At 39.7% G+C, this 15,029-nt stretch overlaps 1 non-coding gene across 1 annotated transcript; it reads left to right on the plus strand.

Moving 5' to 3' along the window:
• Nucleotides 1–377: 377 nt before the first annotated feature.
• Nucleotides 378–484, plus strand: LOC122897766. Its single transcript, XR_006382610.1, has one exon. It is a non-coding gene; the product is annotated as a U6 spliceosomal RNA (small nuclear RNA).
• Nucleotides 485–15,029: the final 14,545 nt, after the last annotated feature.

Raw genomic sequence — 15,029 nt, forward strand, 5'->3', positions numbered from 1 at the left:
CGCTGCCTTCGGCTTAGGTCATGATCTCAGGGTCCTGGGATCGAGTCCCGCATCGGGCTCTCTGCCTGCCTCTCTGCCTACTTGTGATCCCTCTCTCTGTCAAATGAATAAATAAAATCTTTAAAAAAAATTTTTTTTGATTAATTCCAAAGAAAGGTGAGATGTTGGGAAAGTTTGGATATAAAGGTTTGAGAGAGTTTTGGGGTTGATGGAACTGGTTTATACCTTACTCTGGTTTTGGGTACACAACTGTATATCTTTGTCAAAACTTCTAGAACTATACACTAAAAAGGAGGAATTTGAGTTTATGTAAATTATAACTTTGTGAAAGTTGGAAAAATTGCTTTCCTATTATTCTAATTCAAGAATATTTCACTGTGCTCGCTTCGGCAGCACATATACTAAAATTGGAACAATACAGAGAAGATTAGCATGGCCCCTGCGCAAGGATGACACGCAAATTCGTGAAGCGTTCCATATTTTTCATATCACTCGGCATCAGGGAAATACAAATCAAAACCACAATGAGATATCACCTCACACCAGTCAGAATGGCTAAAATCAACAGGTCAGGAAATGACAGATGCTGGCGAGGATGCGGAGAAAGGGGAACCCTCCTACACTGTTGGTGGGAATGCAAGCTGGTACAACCACTCTGGAAAACAGCATGGATGTTCCTCAAAATGTTGAAAATAGAACTGCCCTATAACCCAGCAATTGCACTACTGGGTATTTACCCTAAAGATACAAACGTAGTGATCTGAAGGGGCACGTGCACCCGAATGTTTATAGCAGCAATGTCCACAATAGCCAAACTATGGAAAGAACCTAGATGTCCATCAACAGGTGAATGGATAAAGAAGATGTGGTATATATACACAATGGAATACTATGCAGCCATCAAAAGAAATGAAATCTTGCCATTTGCGACAACAAGGATGGAACTAGAGCGTATCATGCTTAGCGAAATAAGTCAAGTGGAAAAAGACAACTATCCTGTGATCTCCCTGATATGAGGAAGTGGTGATGCAACATGGGGGCTTAAGTGGGTAGGAGAAGAATAAATGAAACAAGATAGGATTGGGAGGGAGACAAACCATAAGTGACTCTTAATCTCACAAAACAAACTGAGGGTTGCTGGGGGGAGGGGGGGTGGGAGAAGGGTGGTGGGGTTATGGACATTGGGGAGGCTATGTGCTTTGGTGAGTGCTGTGAAATGTGTAAACCCGGCGATTCACAGACCTGTACCCCTAGGGATAAAAATATATGTTTATAAAAATAAAAAAATTTAAAAAAAAAGAATATTTCACTAAAACTTTTTTAACCCTAATTGCTAGAATCCAACATGTGTTTACTAAATACATTATGAGAAGTCAAATTTATTTATTTTTTTAAGAATAACTAATGAGATGAAGAATATGTAATATATCTGGATTTCTGAAAGCTGTTAGAAAAGTCCTGTTATTCTCCTAGTGGGGGCAAATAGGAAAACTGCGGGTTAAATGTAGGGTTGACTTCTCTTGACTAAATCTGTGCTGACAAATAGGTTGTCATTGCTGTGATAAAAATCTACCAGGGAGGCATTTCCATAGGCCTCTACCCTCAGTGCTTCCCTCTTTATTTGTATCAGTGCTTTGAATGAAACTTTAATGTTTCCTTCTTTAGGTAGACCATGGTAATTGGTGAGATATAGACTATGTTCGCTATCAGACTAGAAATACAAAAAAAGCCTTGAAAGTGGAAAAGGTGAAAGGGCCACATCATATTTGTATTTATTTTTTAATGCTTCAGAGAGACATGTTACATGCGTGGTAAGAACTCTTTAAGCATAGAATCGATTGCCCCGAGCAGTAATGCTTTCCTGTGGCATTTGTTGAGTATAATTTGGTTAAAGCCAGAGAGGGGTTATAAGAGAAATCAAGAACTGTTAATAACACGTCTTAATTAGCAAGCTTTAAGGTATCTTCCGACTCTGAGAATGTTAAGTATTTATGAAGTGCCTACCATGAGTGGGTTATTATTTCCAGCCTTGTAGTGGATTCAAACTAGCTTAGAGCCCTGGCCTTTATCTCTTGATTATGCTGTTCCATTAGCATACCCTTCAGAAAATATCCAGCATCTGAGCACTGCTCAGCATGTCCACTTTCACCAGCCTGGTCCAAGCTCATCTCTGGTCTGAATTCCTGTCCCTGAACGGAGCTCTCCACTTCTTCCTGTCCTCCTCAGTCTGATTTCAACGAGATAGTTTCCTTGCTGTTTTTCAAATGTGGGAGGCAAGCCTCCAACTGCGGACCTTTGCATTTGCTGTTTACTTTACCTAAAATGTTCTGCTGGATACCTGCATGGCTCCTTGATTGCTTCCTTCATGTCTTGACCAAAAGTTCCATCTCAGTGACTCTCCATAATGACACTTAATACCCCCCTCTTTATTTTTTTTCTCTTTAGCATTTATCACTACTTAATATAACACATCTTTTTTTTTCTTTTTTCTTTTAAGTAGGCTCTGACCCTCCAACATGGGGCTTGAACTCATGACCCTGAGATCAAGACCTGAGCTGAGATCCAGAGTCAGATCCTCAATCAACTGAGCCACCCAGACACCTCTTAATATACTACATATATTATTTTAAAATCTTACTTGTGTGTGTCCCCACCAGCATGTAAGCACCATAATTTTTATTTGTTTTGTTTCCCGCTGTATTCCCAGTGTTTTGAACAGTGCCTGGCAGAGTTGACAATTAATACATGTCTGTCAAAGGAAAGGAAGAAATGATAAAACTCTGTAATTATTAACCAGCCATATTTATTAAGCAGTCATTAGGGACCTGGCACAGAGCTAAGCACTTTGTATGCTGATGTGGCCCTGAGTCCTCCTGACAACCGAGCCACGGGTCACAGGGAAGGAAACCAAGGTTCAGAGAAGTCAGGTAACTTGTTCAAGGTCACACAGCTGGTCAGGGCTGGGCCAAGATAATGTTCATCATCATCATCAAGCTCACTCGATCAAAAGCATGTCTCACCTCATGCTTCTTACTGTCCTCAGCTTAATCAAAGGGTTGAGTCACATGTCTTCCAGGGGTTGCAGGCAGTACTGATTCTGTTACAAGGACATTTGAGAGACAGAAGACATTTCTCCAGCATGGATTTGGTAGATTTGATTTGGTGCTGCATTTCAGGAAGCCGGGCTCTATGGGTTGCCATAGTAACAGAGAGCAGCTGCTCACAAACTCATTTCCTGTGGAGTGATAATCCCTTCTCCCTAGTTTTAGCTGGGAACAAATCTGGTAACTTGTTATGATGTGGCTGTCGCCAGTGCTGATGGTTCTACTTAGACCTATATCTGATACTTTCTTTCCTCATGTTCGTTTTGAAAGTTAGTTAACCACATTATAAAAAACTTAGAAGGAAAAACAAAAAGAAAGTTCGTTATCACCCAGCCCAGCACGAACTCATTGTTGTTTATTCTGATACTTCTCTCTCAGAAGGCAAATCTGGTTTTGCTATTGGCTAACTATTTGACCTTGGAAAAACCTTGACTTTCAGGAGACAAAGTAAATCTCAACTCTCATTGAGGCTAATAATTATTATTTTGTAAGTTTTGAGCTTTACCTTTCTTTTTAGTTTTTATCTTTGAAGAGTAAATGAAGTAAACTATGCAAACCATCTGGGGCTTCCAAGAAAGGTTTGTGTCTCTCTTTGGATTTCCTTCTTTTTCCTCGTGTTATCCTCGAACCTGCCATGCCACAGATATCACCACTCCCACTGAGCACTTTTAGAGGTACATTTAAGATGTTTAGTTATCTGAAAATATATAACCAATGGGAAGACAGTACTAATATATGAAAGCTAAAACTCTCTCTATGACCATGGCTTCTCCAGATGACCACCTTTGCCTCCCTGCATTGTTGGGGCTAATAAAATAGAGCATCTCTGCACCTCAGAGCTAAAGCATCATCGGAAGCTCAAGGGTCTATATTGCGTATTTGCACTGGATGTGGAATCACGATGCCCAGAACTTTCTTAGACACACAGGTATTGTCCTCTGCTCTGTGTTCAGCCTCTGCAAGCTGGCATCCCAGCTCCGTTCCTTTTTAGCTCTGTGACTGCAGTGCTTTGGTTTTCTCATCTCTGAAATGCAGGCGAGAGCAGACATAAATTCCTAAGTGTTGCTAGGGCTCAACAAGAGAGCCATGAAAGTGCTCCACACCGTAGCTGGCAAACACTCCTTGCGGGACGAACACCTGAAACCTCAGGAGAAAGAGGAAACTCTTTAATTGCCTTTTCTCACTACTCCCCTTTTGTTTTCCTTTTCACTTAGAGACTGTTGGACCCACTTCTCTCCTTCCTAGTTTTCCTTTACAGAAAACCTTCCGTCCTGCTGAGGCTTGGGCTCATTTTTTAATTCTCATTCTCTGCAATAATCACCTCTATTGCAACATCAATACCACTGCACACACATGCACAAAACTCTGCTGTGCGTGAATTTTGCCTTCTGTTACTCCAAAAATATTGACTAAACACCTTACAGCTTGCCACGTCCTAGCACCACATGCCTTTGAGGAGAAAGTTAGTCAAGGCTCCTCTGTTTTTCAAGCTTGATTCTAGTAGACGCTTGCAGCCCTGAGTGCTCACGTACTTCCTGCTTTCTATCCTGCCCCCGTTTACTGACATCTCTCTGCCTTGCATCCCATCCTCATTGGATTTTTTTTCTTTGTGATCCTTTTCTCAAAAAATTCCCGTATAGTTAATATACGATGTTATATTAGTTTCAGGTGTACAGTGTAGTGATTCAGCTCTTCCGTATGTCAGCCAGGGCTCATCGCAAGTGGCTTCCTTGATCCCCATCACGTTTCACCCATCTCTCCCACCCCTTTCCGTCTGGTAACCATCAGTTTGTTCTCTATAGTTAAGAGTCTGTTTCTTGGTTTGCCTGTCTCTCCCCCACCCCCTTCGCTCTTTTGTTTCTTAAATTCCACATATGAGTTAGATCATATGGTAATGGCTTTCTCTGACTGGCTTATTTCGCTCAGCATTATACTCTTTAGCGACATCCATGCCATTGCAAATGGCAAGATTTTATTCTTTGTTATGGCTGTGTGTGTGTGTACACACCCATACATACCACATCTTCTTTATCCATTCATTATCGATGAACACTTGTGCTGCTTCTGTATCTTGGCTATGGTAAATAATGCTGCTATCAAGGTAGGGGGGTATGTATTTGATCTTAAACTCTGGACTTAACCCAAACTAATAGGCTTAAGAGGGATGCCATTTAATGAATGTTTTATTCAGCAAACATTTATTGGGCCCCTGCTATATGCCACGCTTTATGTTATCTCCTCTACCATATATTCATTCTCACAAAGCCTTCTAGAAAGTAGTACCTTAACCCAAGGGATATCAGTTGAAAAATTAAGGCAGGCTGGGAAAATAAATCTTCAGGCGGTAAACTTCTAAAAATCATTTTAAGCCTTACTAATACGCATTACTCTATTCCATGCTTAATTTGACAGCCCGTAATGCCATGTTTTGAGCTGACATAGGTGATGACTGTGATCAGTGACATTCAGAGGCAGCAAATGAAACGATAATTTCTAAAGTCAAAGTGGGTCATGCCATTCCAAAGCAAACAGGAAATCCAAAACATTCAAATGGTATTTGCTAAATGTAAAATTGATGTCAAGTGTACAGCAAAGGGGAGTTGTTGCCCGTGGAGTTGTTAATCCTGCTTGAGGTATTAACTTAAGATATTAACTTGTTACCAGTCAGGTATCCATCTTGGAAATGTCTCCCCTGCATAGTAATGGTGGCATATAACACTGCAGGCTAAACTAATTCTGTTGCCATTTGGGTTTCTGAAAGCCAGCATACATTAAAGATTCTAGCCGAGCTTCCATTCTCATGCAAGAATTGATGAACCAGGAGCTTTTCTAATAACAGTGAACACCACATAAATGGAACGTTCATTCCATAAACTCCATTGTTAATAGGATAAAATCACTCTGGGTAAATAAAACTAATAACACTTTCTCCTAATTGATGCTCAAGGGCCGCCTACCATGTCTGTGTGATAAGACTATAATAAATTAGCCTTGTTTTCAACTCAGGGGGGTTGCTGTCCTGAGACTGAGAGATTTGTTCAGACTTTCATAGTTTTTCCTTGCCAGTTAACCTCTATTAACTTTCTATCTACCTAGTTCCTCAGGAGCATTAACCCAGGGATGTGCAGGGATTTGTCAGTATGCAGATGTCAGACTCTATTTCCCTTAAAGCTGAAGAAGGGCTCCTAACTGGCCATGCATAGGTGCCCACCTTCAGTGCGGCAGACCGCAATATTGACACTTGAAAAGAGCGTCTTGACACTTCCTTCCCAAAGTGAAGGATGACAGTGGATTTAGTTCATGTGCCCTCACACAAGAACCTCCCAGATTTGTCTGTAGACAAGTAAGCCTGTAAAATTATGAATTTATTTACATGTGATTGATATTTCATGCTCGCAGTTTCCTCAGAGATGACTGAAGCCAGTGACGTTCACAGTTGGCCCACTCATCAACTGCTTAAAACATCCCCCATCTGTAAATTAGAGAGCATCCTTTCTCAAGAGACGGTAAAGAGAATATGAAGAAAAGCATGCAGAGTACCCAGCCAGAGGCCGGTCTGCAATAAGATCTCACAGTGGCCATTTACATCATAGTAATTATAGACTTTAAACGATTACCAAACTTTTCTCGACTCAGATTGTTTTGATGCCTCCAGCATTGTTTCAAGGGCGACAAAAAGGTAGAAAAAGCAGCACAGAATTCTGCAGGATGCAGCCCCCAATTCTCCTTCTAGTTCTTTGGAGATTAACCATGGAGAGGATGGTAAATCCCAGTATGCTTTGGAACTTGAATTCCCTCCTCCGTCAAACTAGGCTGACCAATGCCTACATTATGCTGACGCTGGAACAATGAAACAGGGTAATTTATGTAGTGCCATTTAAAAAAAAAATACACAGAACTACGTATAAAGCATTATTGGAATTTTAGGGTTTAGCTTTTGTTAAAGGAAAGATCAGTAACTTCTTTGAAATATCTCTCAGAGGACTGAAAATCCATTAACATTATTTTTATCTACAACATTATTTAGTCTGGCGGAGGTTCTAAAATGTTTAGCTTCTGAATTTCAAAACCATCAAATCAGAACAAAACTGCCAGGAGTGCGGTGCAGAGAGGTAACACATGTCTCTGGCCTCGCCTTATCTTCTCTTTGCAACTCATCCAGATTGTTTTCTGCTTTTCTAGTCAGTGAATATAGACGTGTTTCTCACAACTGATGTCTTTCTCTTCCTCACACATGACAACCAAAAGGATGCCATGGGCCCTGACCATGCCTTAAAGAAGAGAAATATTTTACTTTTAATTGACCAATGCAGAATTTAACTTGGAAATGCTCATTTAGTTTTAAATATCCAAAAGCAAGAGCTATAAAAATGGCATATAATTTATTGTTTTAAATGTATGCCTTCATTATATTTCCCAGTGTCCCGTAATAGAAATAAGAGAAAACCTTGTCATAACCATTCTCTTACAGAAATGAAAGCATGTTAAATGAAAAAGGCACTTAAGAGCTTTAAGGAAGATCATTTGAAAAATGATCTTAAACCAGTTTGCTGTGCTATTTTGAGTTGCATAGTAGAAAGCACTGATAACGTAATCAATTGATTTTGAAACTATTTTAATATAATATTTTTAACAATAACTTAAACATGCACACTCAGCACTTGTGGTGACTGATGATACCAAAAATGCTATCAAACTGGGGGCCATTTACCTATGTGACTCCCCTGAGCCTGGGACTCTTTGAAGTGAAGTAAGAAGATAGAGAAGTGTGATTCACACCATGGTTTTGTCCTATGGTTGTGACCTCTCTTCTTTCTTTACCTCAGGGTTTTTTTCTCCCTTATCTCATCCCAGAGGGTGGGCCTTGGGGAATGTGCACGCATGAACATGGCCCAAAGAGTTGTCAGGCCAACACCAGCTGTGGTCTGCAGTGGACATTGGCTTTTCTCCCTCTCAGTTCTTGACTCCTAGTTTCTGGCCTCTGGCTTCTATTACTTCCACTCTGCTTTTTCTTATTTCAGTACTAGGATCAATTACCCATCGCTTTCTTCATTGAACTGCCTCTAGTTCATCTCTGTACTGTCTTCATCTGCGGTATGGAAATAATATTTCTTTTCTTGAAGAAGCATTGGTAAGATTAAATGAGGTGATGCTTAGCCCAATACCTTATGTATAATAAGCTCAATAAGTTAGAAGCATTGTGACTCAGATTATCTACTCAAAGGACTCCCCTGTCCAAAGTGATTAAAATGCAAATATCTTCTTTCTGCAGCTCACCTAGATTACATTCTACCTTGCAAGTCAGTGAGTATAGATGCATGTTTCTCACCACTAAAGTCTTTCACTTTCCCTCATAGAACAACTATAAAGGATGCCCAGGGCTTTAAATTTTTTATTAAAAGAGGTTATCTGCTTTTTTTAAAAGCTTTCCTTCTACTAAGTCTCATTGACTTTGGTTCTCACTGCATTGTATCTTCAAAGTTTCTCCCTGTCCCAGTTAATTTAGGTTATCTTGGTATCTAATGCCCAAATTCCCATTTGCTTTATCATGTGATCCTTCATTCAGTCAGAATGTGAACACCCATAACCAATTTCGTGTTGTAATCTGATATGAAACTCTTTTTTCTTTTTGTGAAATGAATTTGCCATTAAACAAATCCATGCAACAAGTTAATTTGCAAGTTGTTAACATACATCATCATAAATTGCTAAGTCTGACACCTCAGTTGATAAAAACAAAAATCTCTTCTCTCTCTGAACTTTTTCCAAATACAGCTTTTGAAAATTTGAAACTTTCTGTAGAACTATGGAACACATACAAAAATGTTCACAAATTATAAAAGTACAGTGCCAAGAATTTCAAATTCTGAACACACCCACGTGTTCTTCCTGCCTAATTCCTGGATGCAAGAGCACAAATCCTTCAACCCAGCAGGCCTTCTCTTCCTCTTCCTCCCCTTCAACCACATGTGGAAGCTGGGGACATTTCCTGTGAAAACTTGGAGTATCCACAGAGTGGAGCATTAGTGGGACAAAGATGAGGTCTTGAGATTAAGGACTATTCTGTATTTCCACCAATCTTGGCAATAGAATCTCACTTTCTAAGAAAGAAGAATAACGGTATGTTCTAGACTTTATTATGTGTGTAAGAATAAAATGCATACAGAGAGAACTGGAAGTACACTAATACTAGGTTTCTGTAGCATCTGTAAAATGGTTTTAATAGATACAAAATAATGACTGCAAGCAATGAAGTAAGTGGGGAAAAGGGGGCCTTTAGGATGTTTCTATTTTAAATCTTGAAGTTGTGTCTATCTAAAATTAATTCTTTGGGTAATCAGGTATTCTTGCAAATTTGGATGGAAAGACTCTAGGTAAGAATGTGATAAGTGTCCACCCAAAGAGTTAAAGGTAATATTTAGCTCTGCCTCCTTTTCCTTTGTTAGATCCTTTTGCCCATCTCTCCTTTGTATGTCACTAGTCAGACCAACCCTTTTACTGTACATCATAAAAACATAAAGTGAAAATTGTGACAAGTTTTGCTGTGGGCCTGGGAGAACAACTGCCTACTTATTGTCAAGGCAGACCTAACGTGAAAATGTTGTTAAAAATGCTATGCTTTGCAACCTGTAGTAAAAACAACCTAGAACTAGGGGAGCTCTCTTTGATCTTGTTATGTTAAATGCCTGGCATTTCAACTTAAACTAAAAGTACAGGAGAATCCTGATCCATGCATTAATAATGAGGTCAAGGTTGTGAGTAGGTTTTACAGAGGAGGCATGATATCATAGATTAGCACAAAGATGGGATGCAGTTAAAAATGCACATGGACCAGAGCCCACTGGCAGAATTGGTACAACTGAGTAACTCAGAAAAATAAACTCGGAGAATATAAGGAAGACGGTTTCTAATGGTGCCTGTAAAGGTTTAGCAATAAAATACATGTTATTTTAAAATAACCTTCATATAGGTTATGATAGGTGACATGTCCATACCATTTTGAACCCAGGTAACTTAAAATGCAAGGAATGATATGGGTGCCTTTAAGAAAATGGTAATTCTACATATGGAAAAAAATTGTCCTTTCTTTTCCTATAGCTATTATTTTTAATCTACTCAGAGCTTGAACTAAATGTCATATACTTGAAAATGACTGCCTAGCCGTTCAAATATTTTCTCTTCAACTTGATGAGCAGTGAGAAAAATGCCTCCCCTTGGGTAGATGAAGAGTAAATGATTACAGGAAGTCCTTCCAGGAATAGCCTCATAAAAAAACAAATTCTGACTACCCTAGATATATATTTTTTAATTCTTTAATTAAAAAAAATTTTTTGAGAGCGAGTGTGCATGTGCACGGGGTGGGGAGAGGGAGAGAGAGGGAGAGAGAGAATCTTAAGCAGGCTCCATGCCCAGAGTGGAGCCTCACATGGGGCTTGAGCTCATGACCCCAAGATCATGACTTGAGCCAAAATCAAGAGTTGGACACTTAACCGACTGAGCCACCCAGCACCCCTACCTTAGATATTTTCCAAGGCTCTCAGTTTTCTTATGTGATAAGTTTTCTTATTAAAACAAGAAAAATAATCCTATTTTAAAAATAATGCAGAAAAGAAGACTAGTTTGCATTATGTAAAATATCACATTTGATTTTCGTTGTTATAAGCCTTTTCCTCCATGCTGTTTTAATATCTGGTTTGTTGGACCCATATTATGCTTGCTCAGCCATCCACCATCACCATCACAAACTTCCCCAGGACTTGGACATGTAGTGAGCAGTGCTATAAGATGTACTTCTTGAGTATAATTATGTCTCAGGTTTCTTTATGTAGAAAAGTTTCATCTTTAGGGAGCAAAAGAATGAGACTAACTCAGAAAGAAAATTAAATCATGGACAAAAACTGAAGAGGGATGGTGAAACTGTTCAAGAACTTGTATTCTAGTCATTTATGAGGCCTTATATGTCTTTGGGGCTTTTACGAGGCCAGAGAAGCAATGAAAATAGGGAGGAATGTAATTTTGCATAATATTATAAAAATGTTTGGTGGTTTTAGTGGAAAAAATGTTAGCAGAACTGAAACCAATCTAAGTTATTTTTCTTTAGAAGCTATCCAAGCAAAAATGCATGAATTTTTTTTCATGTTCAATCTATATATACTTTGGGTTATTACTGACTACCTCTACTTGTAAAAATATTTCTCTAGTAAATATATTTCCTAATCAGATGAATTTCTCAGTGAAAAACATGACAATATTTCATGTGCATGCAGATATCTTTGTGTATGTATATGTATATTATATATAAAAATATGTATGTACCTGTATGTATGTATGTACCTAAGAATGCATATTTATATAAGATTTGATAATTATGCAGAAATTACTCTTTTGGATTGATGACAGACTCTTCCAAGGAGCTAAGTTTTCTATAAGATAAAGGAAAAATGGTCTTTGAATATGGAAATTGTTTTGGAGTAGGTACCTGTGATACCCATGAGCCTTGAGTTACAAGGCAGGAAAAAGAGAATGATCTTCATATATGATAGATGCACTTTATAGCTTAGGAAGTTTTTCCACGTATAAACTCATTCAGTTCCCTTAATATTACATGAAGACTGTCCCGGTTGTAACTACATCCAGTTACAAATATAACACAACAAATACTACAAGTTTAGTGTTGTGAAAACCATTTTATTATCCCCACAGATTATGTGGGTTAGAAATTTAGAAAAAGCACAGTAGGGAATATTTGTTTCTTTTCCATAATATTTGGAGACTCAACTGGGAGCCTTGGAGGCTGAGGGTGAAGTGATGGCAGGGACTATTATTATATGAGGCTCATTCATGTGGGCTGGCTGGACTTGAAAAGAGAGGCTGCCAGCAGGGGGAAAAAAAAAAATCTGTACACGGCCTCGCTTATGACTTGGCCTCCTTACGGCATGAGAGCCTCGGGGTGATTGGACGTTTTACATGCTGGCCCAAGGATTCAAGAGCTAGTGTCCTAGTGAAAAAGGCAGAAGGAGCATTGCCTTTCATGATCAAGCTTTAAAAGTCAAGCAGCCGCACTTTTAACTCATTCTGTTCATTAGGAGTGAGTCACAAGCCCACCCAGATTAACTAGGAGGGGGATTAGAGTCGCATATTGAAAAGGGCATGGCAGTGTTCTAGAAGGGCGTGTAGGATATGGGACGTTGTTGCAGCCATCTTCTGCAAATACAATATACCACAGAAACTAAGGTTCAGAGAGATGGACTGACTTACAGAAGTTGAGCAATAATTGGTAAAACGAGCCCTGGGTGTTTGGAAGACCTTTGTGATCTATATATCATGGTACAAAGTCTGCAGTGAAACAAGATGAAATTGTATCACAGCCACAAAACAGAGGTGTGGGGGTCAATATAGTAACAATAAGCTTCAACCTTCAGAATTTAAAACATTATCTCTGATACCCATTTTTCTCTTGAGTGCCCTCCTCTGTCCCCTCTCTATGTTAAGTTCCTGTATCCTCGTTGTTCCAAGCTACATTCAACATTCAGGAGATACTGTAATCTAGTGCAATGTTAGAGTAGATTTCCCATTGCCAAACTCATAAAATGAGATTTGTGTTGTGCAATTTAATGATATCTGGTGGGACTACTTCGCAGCAGACATACATTTTCCCTAAGGGCTTTCATCATTGCCAAGTCAGTTTCTGTCTGATGCGCTGCTTATTTCTCGGCATGCCGGATCTTGGAGGTTTTCCCCTGCAGCCACTACGTGTCGTCAATGAGGACATATGTCTTAAACAAGAGCTCTCTCCCATGATGGTATTCAAGATCCTGAGGGGAAAATGAGCCTTCACTTAGGTGCAATTCAACAAGGACAACTAGGATTTTCCAGTTCAGTAGCTAAAGTCGGAGTCTTGCTGTTCCCAGAGCAGCAGCTGGTATCACTGGGGGAACGATGGCCTCACGTTTCTCATGTGAATCAGTGACGTGGGTAGCAGTGCCCAGCATTCAGTGGCAACAGGGGATATCATGGCTTTCTGACTTAACGGATGCGAGTGTTTCCTTATAAAATTCGAGTCCACTAAACGAGGTTGTCATTAAACCCACATTCAGATTACTCAGACTTCATAAACAGAGGACGTACAGTTTTCCTAACGTCAGCGGATGCCCAACAAAGTGTCAAAATGAAGAAGATTGCGCACATGACTCTTTATGGTCTTTTGGATGACTTGTTCCCATGGTCCTTTTGCCCCATACTTAGAATTACCAACCACATCAGTTTTGCCCAGGACACAGCTGTTTTTATCAGGCAGCCAATATTTTTCTCAGCTTTAATACATAAAGTAGAGCTGCTGCTATTCGACTTGACTGATGTATGATTGCTTCCACAAGGGTGAAAACTAATAGGCATGCAAAGAGCTTAACCTTTCACAGAATTCAGACGCACTGAAACGTGCTGGATAAATCACGTGTTTGGGAACCAGTCTGCACTTTTGAGATGTCTGATTTTGCTGAATTCCTCAGTCTTGCCGAATTTTAGTTTCTCCTCTTAAAATCAGTTTTAAATGTACCACATTGAATTGCTATAAACTTTAATTTTGGAAAACATTAAAAACGAATATAACATACTCTCAACATGTTTACAGTATTTACTCAGCAAGTTTGTCAAAAGTGGCAATTCCTTGTTCCCACTCCCAGTATGTCTGGGACAGGGCCCTGGAATCTGCATTTAAGCAGCTCCCCGGACAGTTCTAATCTTAGGATAACACCTTAAGTAGGACATGTCACTAAATGGAAATAGAAATCAAGATCAACCATAATACCTTTTAATTAATTGATTTATTTAAAGATTTTATTTATTTATCTGACACACAGAGAGCGAGCACAAAGCAGGGGGAGTGGCAGGCAGAGGGAGAAGCAGGCTTCCTGCTGAGCAAGCCCCCCACCCCCACCCCCCTGCCACCGACATCAGGCTTGATCCCGGGACTCTGGATCATGACCTGAGCCAAAGGCACACTGTTAACACTGAGCTACCCAGGCGCCCCAACTATAATACCTTTAAACAACTAGGAAAACCAAACATGAGCAGATACCCTTTTTTTTTCCCTAAGATTTTTTAAATTTATTTTAGAGAGAGAGAGAGATAGCATGAATGGGAGGGACAGAGACCAGACTCCCCGCTGAGCATGGAGGCCCATGCAGGGCTTAATCTTAGGACCCTGAGTTCACAAACTGAGCCAAAACCAAGAGTTGGTTGCTTAACCAGTTGCACCACCCAGGTGCCCAGAGCAGATATCCTTTCGGGAACTTTAAAAAAGAACTCAAGAGCAGTCACAAAGCTGTGAATGGGCATGATTGCCACTGGACGTGTTCATGTGCCTTTTCTTTACAATTAAAAGTGATACTTTACAAAAAAGCAAAATGTGCAAACTCTCTTTCCAGAAGTAGACCTTAGACTCAACTCTGGTAAACACAGCTTCATCCTAGGCATTAGGCATCCCATTGCACTTTGCATTCCATCACATTATCGTTTCTTTGCTGACCAAATTTTGCAAATGTCTATCCTGTGGTGTCAGCTGTTGATGAAAAGTCTGACTCCCTTCACGTGGTGCCGTCAGTGCACTTGGTGTACCCCTCCCTTTCTCGCTCAGGCGCAGACATTTGCTTAGCTGTCAGCCAACACTAGGGTTTGTGTTTGTAGTTATCATAGTTTATTATAGTTATCATTGTTATCATCATCGTTTGAAATGTCCAGCTCTCTCCTCTCCTCCAACTAGCTCAAGCAAACTTATGATGAACTCTCACATCTTTTACTTCTGGCTTATAATGGTGAGAGGATATTTGAGTCATTGGAGGAAAAGAAAAAGGAACTTATTCCTTCCTCGAGATTCATTAAGTGCAATGTATGTGTAATCATCTAATAGTCTTACCTCCTGATACA

Source organism: Neovison vison, chromosome X, assembly GCF_020171115.1.
Source record: "Neovison vison isolate M4711 chromosome X, ASM_NN_V1, whole genome shotgun sequence".
NCBI classification, from domain to species: Eukaryota; Metazoa; Chordata; class Mammalia; order Carnivora; family Mustelidae; genus Neogale; species Neogale vison.